Below are 13104 nucleotides of genomic sequence, written 5' to 3' on the forward strand. Positions count from 1 at the left end.
ATTTAGGATCAAGGCAATGTTCAAATTAATTTCCCTATCTCACATTGGGAGATTTTTATTATCGATATACCATTGTCCACAATACCAGTACCATTATTCACCATACCAATACCACTATTCACAATACCATTATTCACAAGACCAGTACCACCGCACTCTTAGCACGGAGTCCGATCACGACCTGATAGGCTAGGCTATCTCAGTAGAGACATCAACCACAATTTCACTCAATATCAATACCACCGTCTTTAACACGGAGTCCGATCATGACCCGATCGGCTAGGCTATCCATTAGGGACATCGACCACAATCACAATTTCAATTACAATTTCCAGCATAATCACCACCATGTGTGTGGCATGGTGTCCGATCAAGACCCGATCGGCTAGGCTGTCTTATTTGAGACATCAACCTTTTTATATCAATCATCGCATTTCATAATACTTTCACACCTTTTCATTTCATTGGCACTAGTGGCCATAATTATAAGATCATTCTTGGCACGTTGGCCATATTCAGTATTTCATGCTCAAATCAAAGTGTGTAGTACACATGTGAGCAATTTAGAGTCTAATGCACATAGAGATATTTCACAAATTTTGGCATAATAGCCTTCATTTGAACCTGACTTAAAGTCGAAACATTATTAATGCACAACCCATATTTTAACACATCCTCAATTGATAACATAACATGAATAGAGCATTTGGGATGCTTGTTGAACATATATCTTTCAACCCAATCTTACTCAGAATAGCCAATTTCATAATGAATCACTAGGGACATACATAATTTACATGAATTTCATGGGATTCTATTCTAAGAGAAGAGTTTATCCAACATACCTCACTTGAGATTCCTTACACTCTAAATGTTCCGAAATTCTTAGCGACTTCAATCTATTGTAGAAATATAACAAATTGAATCAAAATTAGAAAGATGATCATGGTTCAAGCTCATTTGAGCATTTTATCAAACACTAAGTGTACATTAAGGTTCCAAGGTCCTTTTATGGAGAATTCCATCATCCCACAACCCAATATTTACCATTTTTAGCTCAACAATCTTCCTACACCCTTTGATAACACATGCATGTAAAATAAATAACTCTCATGCCCAAAAATTATCTTGCTAGTTACCCATTTTCAGAAAATTTCCAAATTAGGGTTTAGGGTGTAGAATCTTGCCTCTAGGATGAAGACCTAGTGAGCTTCCCTTCTTAATCTTCCAAAAGTTGAGCAAGAATTGAAGAAAAGTTATTGAAGAACACCTTCTCACTCTAGGGCACTCTCTCTCACTCTAGAATATCAGATTATGTCTCAAAAATGGCCCAAAGAGTGTATTTAACGAAATAAGGTCGGGTTTTAAAAACCCAAAAATGGAGCTCCAGAACAAGGTATGCGATCGCATAACCGATATGCGGACCGCATATCGGTTGCATAATTGGTTACAAAATAGCCTAAAGAACTGTCTGTGTATGCGGTCACTATGTGGTCCGCATAACCGTTATGCGGTCGCATAATGCACCGCATAACAGTTATGCGGTCGCATAGTCGACCGCATAATTGCTTCCAATTGACTCAATTAACTGGCTCACTCTGCGGCCATTATGCGGTCCGCAAAGTGATTTTTCTACAATCCTCAAACACATAAGCCTAGTCCGGCCCCATGAAACATTATTTTCTTTGCAAACTTTACCGGGCTTTACACTTGAGTACTTCAAAGTTTTCCATGGTGTTACAGTCTGAAACCTGTGATTTTTCTCAAAACCTTTAACGACAGATAAGAAATCTCATTATCAGATGGCATGAGGAAAAAATACTTCTCTATGCCTACATATCAAGTATTCATGTCTAATGCTATGCAACACAGTCATGAACTCATGTACTCACACTCTTAGAGTACTCAATCACTCTGTACTGTATATGGCCAGTCCAGCCTAGGGAGGATCCATCCCATATATATACATAATAACAGACATTCAATCACTCAGTACTGTACAGGGCCAATCCAGCCCAGGGAACTCCATCCCAAATATAATAAATGATTGGGCAAGATCCATGCCCAGGGAAGTCAATCCCAAAAATATAAAATCAACTGCGCTCACTGTGGGGGATGCAGACTCCGGAGGGGTTCCTTTAGCCCAAGAGGTATAATCCACACAGACAACTCACGTGCTATAGTATCAATATCTGGATATACAAAGACAACCCACGTGCTATAGTATGATAACTGGATCCGCACGGACAACTCACGTGCTATATTATCAATATTTGGATCCGCACGAACAACTCACGTGTTGCATGGACAACTCACGTGCTACAGTATCAATATCTGGATCCGCACGTATAAGGCCCCACAAATGTTTACTAAAAACCAGAGGTTTCGTTGTGCCAAAGCAGGCTTTTGTTTTGACGAATGTAGAAATTCTTCGCGGCGAGCAAGCTTGCCGCTGTATGGACGTTTTGGGTTGAACAATGCGCTAGGGAGTACAGGAAAATTTTTGGCAGAAGAAGACATTTTTGCGGCCCACTATGCGACCGCAGAATTACTCTGCGGGCCGTAGAATGGCCGCAAAGTGAAGCAGGAAACTGGGCAAGTTTGGATGGCATTGTGCGATCAATTATGCGGTCGCAAAACCATTTCGTGGGCCGCACATTGACCGCAGAACCAACATGAAGATTTTTCCGGAGGGAGGTTCTGCGGTGCATTATGCGACCGCAGAACAGGTCTGCGGACCACATAATAGCCGCAGAGTGGGCAGGAGTGCCCAGTTCCGGGGGCCATTTCGTGGACCACAGAAGCATTATGCGATCGCATATGCAACCGCAGATTTGTGACGGGGCTCCTTTTTCTTATTTTTTAACCCGACGATATTTGGATATATTAGAGTAATGAACCACTTCTGAAGCAAAAACATCCATTCTAGAGAGAGGGAGTGCCAAGGAGTGAAGGGGAAGTTCCTAATCCCATCGTCCATCAATTCTTTCTCAAAGTTGAAGAAATTGTAAGAAGAAATCACCGGGTCTTCATCCTAGAGGTAAGTTTCTACTCCATAGCCCTCAATTACGTGATTCTAATTGATAATGGGTAATTAGTAAGGTAATTCTTGGGTATGAGAGTTGTTTATTTTTTTTACATGCATGTACTATCAAGGGTTGGGGGCAGAATGTGGAACTAAATTGGGTAGACTTTGGGTAGTGGGGTGAAAGAATCCACCATGGGAGGACCTTGAAATCATAATACCCACCTAGTATTTGATTAAATGCTCAAATGAGCTGGAACCATAAACTCTCTCCTAATTTGTATTCAATTTTGCTATATTTGCCAATAGATCAAAGAAGCTAAAAATTCCGGAACATTGTAGTAATTTAAAAAGGCTCGAGGCAAGGTATGTTGGTGTAACACCACGGAAAACTTCGAAGTACATAAGCGTTATTAAGAAAGTTGATGTGTGCTAGTTATATTACTTTGTATGCCAATGAGGGCTATTAATATGATGGATATCAATTGGATAAGATAATATGTGTACAAGACATATTATAAGTGATGTGGGGTCTAAAGAGAGGCCTAAGTCTAAGTCATGTTGGAAAATTACATGATAGACTAAAGTTGCAAATGAGTACGCACAAGACCAAACTTTGTATAATCATATCTACATATATATAAGGAGTTATATGATTAACAACCTATCAAATGAAATATCGTCGAGTCTAGTTTCTAACTCTACAAACCGTTCGTCATTTGGACACCACTACAAGAAGTTATGACCAAATTACCAAAAGCTTGAAGAATGTGTCACGACCGTAGCGCCCCATGCGGCGCGCCTGTGGGAATTTCCAGAACATTTCAAAATTTTGTTTCTAGGCACATTTTTCACAACCGTGCCGCACCCCGCGGTGCCCCATGTGGTGCGGCTGTGAAAATTTTGGGATTTTTACAGCCCGACCCCATTTTAATAAATAGCCTTTGGGGCTTTATTTGGGAGGAGTTTCTGGTGAGTCTAGAGAAAGATGAGAGCATTTTTTAGAGAGAAGGAGAAAACCTAACCTCCCAATCATCCAATCATGTACCAATCTTTAAGAATCAAGGAAGTCAATTACTAGATTATCCTTCATCCGGGTAAGTCCTACTTCTAAGCTTTCATACAAGAGGTTATGAGTTCAAATATATTGTAGGGTTGGAAATAGGCCATGCATGTGACACAAAGATGTAGTATGTGGGGTTAATGAACCATTTTGGGTAGTTTCTTGTTGAAATTGGTTGAGGGATGAAAGGATCTCCATTGTAGAACCTTGTGGTCTATTTCGCATGATAGGTGTTTGACAATTCCTAAGAGAGTTACATAATGGAAATCCTTCTAATTATTAACCGATTTTCACTATCTTCCTATAGATTGTTATTGCTAGAAGTGTCGGGGCGTTGTAGTAACTTAATGAAAGCTCGGACAAGGTATGTTGGCTAAACTCTTCTCTTAGAATTGGATACCATGATATTCATGTGAATTATGTAAGTCCCGAGTGGATCATTATAAAATTGGTTGTTCCGAGTAGGATTGGGTTGAAAGATATATGTTCAAGAAGTATTCCAAATGATTTATTTATGTTATGTTATCAATTGAGGATGTGTTAAAAATATGGAATGTGCATTAGAAATGTTCGACTTCAAGTTAAATTCAAACGAAGGCTATTATGCCAAATTTTGTTAAGAATATCTATGTGCCTTAGATTCTAAATTGCTCACATGTGTACTACACACCTTGATTTGAATTATTTTTGTTGTTGATGATGATGATGATAATTGAAATTGAAAAGGTGAGCATGAAGTACTAAATATGGCCAACGTGCCAAGAATGATCGTATAATTATGGACATTAGTGCCAATAAAATGAAAAGATGTGAAAGTGATATGAAATGCGATGATTGATATAAAAAGTTGATGTCTCGAATAAGACAGCCTAGCCGGTCGGGTCGTGATTGGACACCATGCCGCACACATGATGGTGATTGTGCTGGAAATTGTAATTGAAATTATGATTGAGGCTGATGTCCCTAATGGATAGCCCGGCCGATCGGGTCGTGATCAGACTCTATGTTAAAAACAGTGGTATTGATATTGCGAGTAATTGTGGTTAATGTCTCTAATGAGATAGCCTAGCCGATCGGGTCGTAATCGGACTCCATGCAGATAGTACGGTGGTACTGGTATTGTGAATAATGGTATTGTCAACAATGGTATATCGATAATAAAAATCTCCTAATGTGAGATATGGAAATTAATTTGAGCACTGCCTTCATCCTAAATTGAGGTTTGATGTTGATTAAGGCTTTCATTGATATTATGATAATCTTGTTGTATTATTTGTCATTCTATTGAAAGGGTGTTTAGTTATACATACTAGTTCTATTCGACGGTACTAACGTCCCTTTTGCCGGGGGCGCTGCATCTTTAAATGGATGCAGGTGGTTCCACAACAGGAGATATTGGTCGGTGATAGCAGTACACCTTCTTCCCAGCTGACTTGGTGAGCCCCACTTGATCCTAGGGTCATGAATCTTTTGTACTTTGTGTATTTTGTTTGAGGTATAGCCGGAGCCTTGTTTTCGGCATTATCATTGTACTCTTCCTTATCTATAGAGGCTCCGTAGACATAGTATGGGTTGTGTATTGGTGCTTGGAAAGACAAACTATGTTATGTTGTGGTTGTATTACTTGTTCCACTTGAGACTTTAAGAAAAATGATGACAACTATTGGTAATGAATTGGTATTGTAGACATGATCACGTTTTTGTCTAATTAATAAAAATATGTATTATCTTCATTTGTGGATTTGTTAGGGTAGAAGGAAATCTAACAAGCTTGCTCGATCGAGTTCACTCGGTTGAGCGCTGGTCGCGCTCCTCGATTTTGGGGCGTGACAGTTGGCTAAACCCTTCTCTTAGAATTGAACCCCGCAATGTCGTTGTAAGTCTCGTGATGCTCTTTATAAATTGACTTGTTGTCAAATAAGCCTTGTGTCGAAATAATTATGTGTTCAATATGCATTCCAATAATTCATGCTATGTTAAATTAATGTTTGAGGATGTGGTTTAAGTATTGGTTATGTGTTACTATGCTAGTTTTTAAAAGCGTAAATTCTTATGAAAGCTACCATGTCAATTGTGTAAGAATTCATATATGCCTAAGACCCTAAGATGCTCAAGTATGTGGTTAAAGTCTTAATTTGAAAGGACTTGTTGCTGATTATTCATGATAATGATTGAAAATGGAATAGTGAGCTGAATTATGAAGTACGACAGATGTGCCAAGAATGATTTTGCGTTATGGCCAATGATGTCAATAAAATGAATGACAAGTAAAAGAATATAAATTGAGAGGTAAATACTTTTAATAACAGATTCTTTGGGAGTATCGATTAGCCACCGAGGAATGGTAGGTCGGAACAACTTAACCCCAAAATTACACGTGCCGGTGTATGAGTAATTGAGGGGTAAATCCCCGTGTTAATATCATGAGACCATTTCCCCTTATATGGGATGAGATTGGTGTGTTGAGATATTTTCCCTTAAATAGGATGAGATTATTGCTAGCTTGATGTAATGTAATGTCGACCCACACGGTATTGTGGTGAGTCAGCTTAGCCGATCAGGCTGAGATCGGACGCCATGCCACGCACATAGTGGTATTGTGAGTGTATGTCTCGGGGTGAGACAGCTTAGCCGGTCGGCTTGAGATCGGACTCCATACTAAAATACGGTGGTATATCGGTGCGAAAGATCTCCGAACTTAAATTATCGAAACCTACTTGAAATTTACGTTTCCCCTAATGTGGCACTTTTATACCGTTTGTCTCTTATTGATATAATGTTTTATTCTCCGTTTACTATTGCTCATTCTATTGAGAGGGTGTTTAGTTTTACATACTAGTACTATTCCATATGTACTAACATCCCTTTTGTCGGGGCGCTGCATCTTTAATGGATGTAGGTGGTATTGATTAATGATAGCAGCACACCTACTCCTCAACTGATTTGGTGAGCCCCACTTCCTTTGTACATAGCATTTTGAGATATAGGCGGGCCTTGTTGCCGGCACTGTCATAGCACTCTTCCGTTCCTGTTAGAGGCTCCGTAGACATAGTGTGGGTTGTATATGTTTTTGGGAAAGTTAACTAAAAATGTTGTAATAGGTATCATTTGTTCCACTTTAACTATGATTGTACAACATACTATTTTGAAGACTTGTCAATGACGTAACTAATGGAAATGAACCGGGGTTGTTCACATGACTTCTTATTGAATAATTAATGAAATGTATTCTTCTTTTTATTTGTGCGTGAGTTGGATAGACGACACTGTGCAGGCTTGCTTGACCGAGGTAACTCTGTTGAGCGTCGGTCGCGCTCCCCGAGGTCGGGGCATGACAACACGGACAACTAACATGCTGCACGGATAACTCACATGCTATAGTATCAATATCTCAAAATCATGCCCTCGGCCTCACTCGTTCATCAATCTCTCTAGTCTCTCAAGCTCACAATGTCATGAAACTAGCCCAAAATGATGATATGATGTATCGATAAATAACAACAGAGACTGAGATATGATATGCAATAAATGTATATGACTGAGTACGAAATTACAATTTAAACATATAATTCGACAGCAAAAATGACCTCAGTCGGTCCCAATAATACCAACATTTGCGTAAGCATAATTCCTAACATGAGTCACAGCTCAGTTTCTATAACACATAAAAATACATGGAAAAATACAAGTTAATTGACTATACAGCTCTACGAAATCAACTGAGTCTCAATTTCTATGGTGCACGCCCACACGCCTGTTACCTAGCATGTGCGTCACCTCCAAACAAATCACATAATACGTATAATCAGGGTTCATACCCTCAACCCCAAGTTTAGAAGTGTTACTTACCTCGAACAAGCCGAATCCGCTGCCGAGCAAGTTAAACAATACTCCAGAAGTTCTATTCCGCGAGTATCAACCTCCATACGCCTTCCTATCTCCTCAACCCAAGTCAAACGATTTATATCTATTCAAACAATGTGCAAATTAATCACAATATACTCCAATGCTTACAATTTAACAATTTATAAAAAATTCCCAACTCCACTTGAAAAGTTGGTAGTGGGGCCCACATCTCGAAATCTGACAAAACTCATACAATTCGACAACCCATTCAATTACTTGTCCAACCATACTAGTTTCACTCAAATCCGACTCCGAATCGACAATCAAATCCCAAAAATACATTTTATGAAATTTCTACAATTTTTCCCAAATTTCCATCCCAAAATACTAATTAAATGATGAAACCAATGATAAATTAATATATATTAACCAAATCTGAGTTAGATTCACTTACCCCGATGAATTTCTTGAAAATCCCACGAAACATCGCCACAAACCGAGCTCCCAAAGTCCAAATATGAAATAGTACTCTAACACTAGTTTTTAAGGTACACCATTTGTAATGACCCGGCCGGTCATTTGAGTATTACAACCCCTTTTTCCTATTTACCGCTCAAATTATACTTTACAGTTGTTGTGTGAATTGTCGGGATAATTGGTTCGGGTCCGGTGAGGTTTTGGAATGAATTGGAACACATAATTCCAAGGTTTAAAGCTTAAGTTAAAATAGTGACCGGATGTGGACTTATGTATAAACAATCTCGGATTCGAATTCTGATAATTCCAATAGCTTCGTATGGTGATTTTGGACTTAGGAGCGTGTCCGGAAAATTATTTGGAGGTCCGTAGTGGAATTAGGCTTGCAATGCTGAAAGATGAATTTTTGGGAAGTTTGACCAGGGGGTTGACTTTTTGATATCAGGGTCAGAATCCGATTCTGAAAATTGGAATAGGTACGTAATGTAAAATGACTTGTATGCAAAATTTGAAGTCTTTCCGGATTGAATTGATGTGTTCCAGCATAAGATATAAAATTTGAAGTTTCAAAGTTCAATAATTTCGAATTGAGGTGTGATTCATTGTTTCGATGTTGTTATGTGTGTTTTGAGGCCTCGAGTTGGTCCGTGTTATGTTATGGAACGTGTTGGTATATTGGTTGAGGTTCCGAGGGGCTTTTGTGTATTTTTGGATCATTGGTTGAGAGATTAATAAAGTTAAGAAATTTGGGAGTTTGGCCATGGTCAATATCGGGTCAAGATGACCTCTTTTCAGTGTTTTGAGTGCGCGAACAGGTCCGTAGCATATTGTATGATTGAAATTCATATATGGTTTGTGTCCGGGAGGTTCCGGATGAGTTTCGGGGTAAGTTTTGAGCGAGTCCGGGCATTTCAGCACTCTAAAATTGTTCTGATAGTTTCGGGGACGCGGACCGCGCATTTTTGGGCGCTGAGGCGAAAGAGGGACGCGGGCCGCGCATTTTTGGGCGCTGGAGTGAAGGAGGGACGTGGACAGCAGCAGAATTTCGTGGCCGCTCTCAAATTTTCGCGGACCGTGCAATTTTGTCCGCGGCCGCGTTCCAGGGAGTTCTGCAGATTCGCGGGTCCGACTTTGGAAGCCTATATCTTTTGATCTACAAGGAATTTTGAGATGATTCAAAAACTTAAGTTGTAGTCCTTCGTTTTTAGTTTCCATAAAGGTAAAGAAGTCATCTTTTGGACATTTATAGAGAAAGTTATGGCTAAAATACTAAAGCCTGACAGTGCAGCCCCAAGATTTTAGCGGACCGCACCAATATTTCGTGACCGCGGGACCTGGGGCGCAGCCGCGGTTGGAATTTCGCTGACCGCGAAATTGGAGTTAAGAGGATGTACTATATATCTGAGGTTTAGGGTATTATTTCATTTTTGGACTTTGGGAGCTCGGTTTGTGGCGAAGTTTCGTGGGATTTTCATCTGGGTAAGTGATTTTAACTCGGATTTGGTTAATATATAGGAGTATATCAATGATTTTATCATCTGATTAGTACTTTGAGGTGAAAATTTGGGAAAAATTATAGAAACATCATAAAATGAATTTTCGAGATTTGAACATCGATTCGGAGTCGGATTTGAGTGAAATTAGTATGGTTGAACTCGTAATTGGATGGGTTGTCGGATTTTGTGAGTTTCGTCGGATTCCGAGACGTGATTTTTGGGGCATAATTTCGAATTTTGTGGAAAATATTAGCATTTTGATGTGGAATTAATTCCTATAAATTGTGTGGATTGAGTCAAATTAATTGTGGTAGATTCGAGCCGTTCGGGAGTTGATACGCGCATAATGGGATTTCTGGAACATTGTTTAACTTGCTCGATATTGGATTTGGCTTGTTCGAGGTATGTAACTCTTCTATTCTTGGAGTTGAGGGTATGAACCCTGAATATATGTATTTCGTGAATTGTTGGAAGGTGACGCACATGCTAGGTGACGGGCGTGTGGGCGTGCACTATAGAAACTGTGACATAATTATTTCTGCGGAATTTTGTAGTTAAATGATCTTGGCATTTTCCATGCGGTTTTATGAGTTAAAAAAATTGAGCTGAAAAGCATATTAAAAATCATGTTGAGGCTATGTGCTAGTATTATTGGGACCCACAGAGGTCATATTATTGTGAATTATTTATTTTAAATTGAAAATTCATACTCAGTCATATTCATTTCATTGCATATCATATCTAAGTCTCTGTTGTTATTTATTGATACATTATATTATCATTTTGGGCTATTTTCATGACATTGTGAGTCCGAGAGACTAGAGAGATTGATGACTGAGTGAGGCCGAGGGCTTGATTGTGAGGATTATTGTGGATCGGGGCTGCCCGCATGCAACATGCTTTATATACTTTATTATTATAGCACGTGAGTTGTCTATGCAGATTATAGCGCTTGGGCTGAAGGAGCCCCTTCGGAGTCTCTATACACCCCCAGTGAGCGCAGGTACCTAGTAAGTGCGAGTGTCGAGTGCCGAGTGCTGAGTGACCGAGTGGCATGAGTGATTGTGAGGTATGTCCGAGTGGTATGAGTGACTGTGAGGTATGCCCGAGAGGCATGAGATACCGTGAGGTTTGCCCGAGGGGCTGTATATGAGTGATGTACTGCCCGAGGGGCTGTTTATGATTTTATCACTGAGTTGCATCGCATTGGCATGCACATATGACATACAGGCATAGAGATGTATTTGTCTCAACATCACATCATTCATGATTTCCCACACATTTTTACAGATGGGCATAGTGATGCGTTCGTTTTACATGGGTTATCCAGAAGGAAAATGAAACATCTTATTTATTATTGAAAAGATTTTGGGAGAAATTATTGTTTTCAAACTATTCATATTTTTGGGAATTTCGGCAAACGATTTGGGTTTTCACTGATGTACTTAAAAGGAATAACTATTATTTTTGAAATCATGATTTGGTTGAGCATTTTATCTCTGAGTTACTTCTGGTATTATTTGCTTTATGTTGTTATGGACTATTGGTTATGGACCCGACCTTGGTAGAAGCTCGTCACTACTTTCAACCTTCGGCTAGGTTTGTTACTTACTTAGTACATGGGGTCGGTTGTACTTATACTACACTTCTGCACATTGCGTGCAGATGTTGGCTGTTGTTATTGCTGTGCTCGATGGCTGCGGGATTTGAAGATGTACCTGCGTTCCTGTTGTAGCTGCCTCTTGTTCAGGGTAGCCTTAGATTTATAAAAGCTTTGTTTATGTATTATTCAAACAGACTATGTATTTATTTCATTTCCGCTTTGTATACTTTATTCTTAGAAGCTCATGATTTGTACTACCAGTTCTTGGAGATTGTATAAGATTGAGACCTTTATTCACTTAAATTTCTTTAATAATTATTATTGGAATTGGATAGTTGGGAATTGGCTTACCTAACGGTTTGGGTTAGGTGCCATCACGACTAGTTGGATTTTGGGTCGTGACTCCATTATGATCTCACATTGTGCTAACCGCACATTTTTTGTGCGGTCAGTCCGCACATTCAAAGTTCTGCAGTCGTAACCCAAATTGTGCGGTCGCAGTCCAACAATGACTGCACTACCAGGAGGATTCTGCGGTCCATCGAACCTGCAGATTCTCCTTTCTGCAGCCGCAGGAGGATTTCTACGGTCCACAATTTTACTTTGCGGTCCGCACATGAGGCTTTGCCTCAACACTCCAAAATGTACCCCTCGCACTCCAACTGTTCCCAGAACATCATCAGAGTGCAAAAATGCCCAAACTCATTCAAAACTCACCCCGAAACACACCCGAGCCACTTGGGATCCCATCCAAATATACCAACAAGTCTCAAAACATATTACGGACTTACTCAAGTCCTCAAATCACATATAACAACATCAAAACGATGAATCATACCATAATTCAAACTTAGAAATTTTTGAACCTTTCGATTTCCAAAACTCGTGTCGAACCATATCAATTCAACTCGGATTGAACTCAAATTTTGCGTACAAGTCATAAATGATGTAACGAAGCTAGTGAGATTTTTGGAGCCACAATCCAAACCTGATATCATCAAAGTCAACTTCCGGTCAAACTTATGAACATTCCAAACCTTCAAGTTTTCAACTTTCGCCAATTGGTGTCAAAACCTTCTAGAAATATCAAAATGAAATTTCGGGCATACGACCTAGTCCAAAATCACCATCCGGACCTAATGGACTCATCAAAATTCCGATCCGAGGTCGAATACTAAAAAGTCAAACTTGGTCAACTCTTTCAACTTAAAGCTTGAAATATGAAATTCATTCATCCGGACTAACTCTGAAACACCTGAAAAACTAAAACCGACGATTCATGCACGTCATAATACATCATATGAAGCTATTCAAGACTTCAAATAGTTGAAACGAGTGTAAATGCCGATGAATATGATGGATTATCATTATTACCTTGTTTGGATTTCATAAAATCCAGGAATTCTTTGTACATCTGGTGTTCAGTATTAATCCCAGATGTTTCTGCTATATTAGCAGCTATCGACTGCTGGTTCCCAAGTTGGGTAAGGATATTCCCTCTGCCATAATAGGGTGTCCTTCCTCGTCCTCTTCCCCGAGGAGGCCTATATATAGGTCTCATATCCTGTCATAAAATCAAAAGAATTATTAATTC

This window comes from Nicotiana tabacum, chromosome 9, assembly GCF_000715075.1.
Source record: "Nicotiana tabacum cultivar K326 chromosome 9, ASM71507v2, whole genome shotgun sequence".
Taxonomy (NCBI): domain Eukaryota; kingdom Viridiplantae; phylum Streptophyta; class Magnoliopsida; order Solanales; family Solanaceae; genus Nicotiana; species Nicotiana tabacum.